Consider the following 2642-nt stretch of genomic DNA (forward strand, 5'->3'; position numbering starts at 1 on the left):
AAAATGTCCGTTTGATGTCAAGTGATTAACGGGATTAAAAATGTCCGTTTGATGTCAAGTGATTAACGGGATTAAAAATGTCCGTTTGATGTCAAATGATTAATGGGATTAAAAATGTGCATTTGATGTCAAATGATTAACAGGATTAAAAATGTCTGTTTGATGTCAAATGATTAACGGGATTAAAAATGTCAGTTTGATGTCAAATGATTAACGGGATTAAAAATGTCCATTTGATGTCAAGTGATTAATGGGAATAAAACTTGCAGTTGATACCAATCAACAGTGGATTCAAAAATGTCAGTTTACAACAAAATTTGAAGATTTATTAAGCATTTGCTACATTTATGAAATTTTTTTACAAAATGTATTGATTTTTCATTCTTCGACATTTGTCTACTGAATTTTCATTTGTATTTTATGCATTCAAAAACTTGTTTAATATGCATGTTCATTGAATTAATATCTTTACGTACCAGATTAAAAATCACTTTTTTTTTTTATATATATATACATAAAGAATTTTGATGTGTTTGTTTTTAATAACTAAAATAGATTTTAACTAGTAACCTTATTTATTTGTTTTCAGGATAACAGAAGAAAAATAAAACTATCATTTGATGAAACCTAAAATAACCTTTGAACTGCATGGAGTTGGTTGAATGAGTGGAAAGTGTATCTGTTTACAGGAACTTGAGGGAGGAAAAAACAAAACAAAGCACATTGCTCATGTCTCCAAGGGAAATACTGAGTGTGTTTGAGTGGTCAAGTAACTTTTGTTTCTTGTTTAAGCCCATTAAATTGACAGGGATATAGCCAGCAGTACAGTGTGTGTGTGTGTGTAGGGGGGGTCTTTTTCCAAAGACATGTGCACCTTTTCTTCTACACAAATAACTTAAGTGACTTACATAAGAGTCACGTGTTTATTTAAAAATCAAAAAGTAGTGGACCTTTTATAATATTATGGTGGTCATCGGACTCCCCCCTCCCCAGGCTATGCCTCTGTAATACTGCAGGACAATAAGACCAAGTCTGTTGAATCATTTGGTTTACATTCTTAATGCACTAACTACTGTAGATGGTCAAACAGACAACCTTTTTCACTTTGTTCAGCCAAACACTTCAGCAGTGTAGTGTGTGTCCAGTTCAATCGTGGTCAGCACTTAGGTTTAACAACCTAGGGGTGGTCTGAAATTAAAGATATTTCGATATAGTGTATGTTTATACTTATACAGATTTTTAAACATCTCCCATTCAAAGAGGCAGACCAGTGAGTGTATTTATTTACCCTCATTTAGTCCAGGAGATTTGGTGAAGCGAGGTACCTATACACATCAAGTAACTCTTCCTGTAATATTGAATCTTTTGTATGTGTTATTTTGTGCTAATTTTGAGATTCAAGTAGTATTTTTGTTTTTAATGTACAACTTGCGTGTTTGTTTAGTATGTTTTATTCCTTTGGTTTAACACAGAATCATAATTTATGGATGAATTGATAGCAGCAATTTGTCTAAAGAAATAACTAATTATTTTTAGTTATATAAAAAAACAAAAATTCTTAGATTGTCTTTGTACTTTAGTTCTGCCACTTCTGTAAAATGTTGTAAAAAAACTTAGAAATGTTACTGTTGAGTTTTCAGGTAATGTTCTGTGCTTGAATCATAGCCGCAAAAAAATCATGATTTTGAAGTGTACTGTACTGGAAAATTATGGTTAAAACAAGTATTTGTTTACTCTAAATAAAAATGTTGCATACTGAAACATACACAGCTGATGTTTTTATGTGATGCCGGGTTTTTCTTTTTTTCTATGACCCTCATATTGTTTGAACTTTGCATGGTATATTTTGTGATCAAACTAATTTTATTAAAGTTATAATTAATCATTTACATATCCAGTGTAGGGGGGGGGGGCTGAAGTTATGTTTAACTAGTTGCTAGAATACAAGTAAAGAAGTTTGTTAATATAAGTTTTAGAGTATAAACATTAAGGTTGTTTATACAAATTGTTTTTTTTTTATGATTACCACCCATGTAAGCCTTTAACTAATGTTATAGAATATTTGTTCAGTTCTATTAGGTGCTTAATGTGAAGATTTTTCCAGTGTTTTTGAAGACAATCTTCAAATCCTGTTAAATGCTTTGTGAGAATCAGAGATTTTCACTGTTTGTTTGTTTTTTACTTTGACTTTGGTTACTACCTCTTGTAATATTTAACAGCCAGTTTGTGAGTCAGGGAGATGTATTTGGTGGTTAATTTCCAAACAAAGCTTTACAGTACTATCTTTTTTTTAAATTATGAATAAATTTAAACTCTTTATGATGTGTAGAATCTGAATTGCCCATCAGCATGATTGAATTCACACTAGTTTTCAGGTGATGAGGGAGTAAAACCCATACCCAATCCACATTCTCACACAGAACATGGTAGTGACTGCACTTATTGGGCATTACAAGATCTGGTTTCTCAGTAATAGAAAGCTGTTTTCTCCATGGTTTTCATGAGTTCTATTCAGTCTCATTAGCTCAAACACTGGGTATTAACAGAAATGGATAAAAGTAAGAGTCACCAAAGTACAGTTTTTGTAAGAATTGAAAAGAGCCATTCTTTCGAGGATCTTTCTTATGTTAAAAATAAAAATG

The 2642-nt window shown here is 31.4% G+C and overlaps 1 protein-coding gene across 2 annotated transcripts in view; it reads left to right on the plus strand.

Annotated features, from left to right (window-relative positions):
- LOC106462563 (ras-related protein Rab-35-like) overlaps positions 1 to 709 on the plus strand; it is a 13856-nt gene extending 13147 nt beyond the window's left edge. For both annotated transcript variants that reach the window (XM_013922500.2, XM_022389857.1), the window contains exon 7: positions 590 to 709. The gene's annotated coding sequence lies outside the window, so the exon portion shown is untranslated. The remainder of the gene's footprint in view (positions 1 to 589) is intronic.
- Positions 710 to 2642: the final 1933 nt, after the last annotated feature.

The sequence above is a fragment of the Limulus polyphemus genome, unplaced genomic scaffold (genome assembly GCF_000517525.1).
Source record: "Limulus polyphemus unplaced genomic scaffold, Limulus_polyphemus-2.1.2 Scaffold1197, whole genome shotgun sequence".
In the NCBI taxonomy this organism is placed as follows: domain Eukaryota; kingdom Metazoa; phylum Arthropoda; class Merostomata; order Xiphosura; family Limulidae; genus Limulus; species Limulus polyphemus.